Here is an 834-nt window from a genome sequence, read left to right as displayed (position 1 = left end):
ATAAAATAAATGGGAATATGAATCATGCAGATCTGGAATCAAACCTAGCGGGTGGGGGTCTACATTTTTCCCAAAAACGAAAGGGGATCAGGGGTCCTCCTCCTGGAAAATTTTGATTTCTAGATGGCGGGAAATGACTTTTCTTGACTTATGAGCTAGGTGTCTAATGACTTTGTTCTTCAAAATTCAAGGTCAGATAACGGTCAGATAAACTTTCTCATTCTTATTACAGTAAATTGACCGGTTATGTGTGTATACATACATAAAAAAAATAGTAGTTGCATACGTATTCTTTTTTCAATGAATCGTTAATCTCAAAAGAAAAGGGGGTCGTGGGGAAAAATTTTGATTCCTAGAAGGCGGGAAATGAGTTTTCCCGACTTCTGAGGTGTCTTTTAATTACTTTTAAGTTCTTAAAAAATTCAAGGTTTTCCCCTCTTGAAAATTATTATAATGAATCAATGGACCCCAAAGAAAAAGGGCGTCTGGGTTCCCCCGGGAAAATTTTGATTTCTAGAATGCGGGAAATATGCTTTCCTGACTTCGGAAATGTCTTTTAAGTGACTTTTTTTTCAAGGTTCCCCCCCCCCCTTGAAGACGGTCAGGTAAATTTTTCTTATTTTTTATTTTATGTGTGTATAGGCCTACATACATAAATAAATGAGTAGTTGCATGCATATTCTTTTTTCCGTTAATCGATAAATCCCAAAAAAAAGGGGTGGTCGGGGGTTCTTCCCCGGGAAAACTTTGATTCCTAGATGGCGGGAAATGAGCTTTCCAGACACTTGAAGTGTGCTTTAATGACTTTTATGTTCTTCAAAATTCTAATTTTCT

General features: G+C 36.8%; 1 protein-coding gene across 1 annotated transcript in view; it reads right to left on the bottom strand.

Moving 5' to 3' along the window:
• LOC117111296 (short transient receptor potential channel 5-like) overlaps window positions 1-834 on the bottom strand; it is a 48,215-nt gene that overhangs the window by 5,230 nt on the left and 42,151 nt on the right. The gene's annotated exons all lie outside the window — the stretch shown is intronic.

The sequence above is a fragment of the Anneissia japonica genome, unplaced genomic scaffold, assembly GCF_011630105.1.
Source record: "Anneissia japonica isolate Jap-2015-1 unplaced genomic scaffold, ASM1163010v1 scaffold288211_len279840_cov171, whole genome shotgun sequence".
Classification (NCBI taxonomy): domain Eukaryota; kingdom Metazoa; phylum Echinodermata; class Crinoidea; order Comatulida; family Comatulidae; genus Anneissia; species Anneissia japonica.
This window is presented reverse-complemented; position numbering and strand designations above follow the sequence as displayed.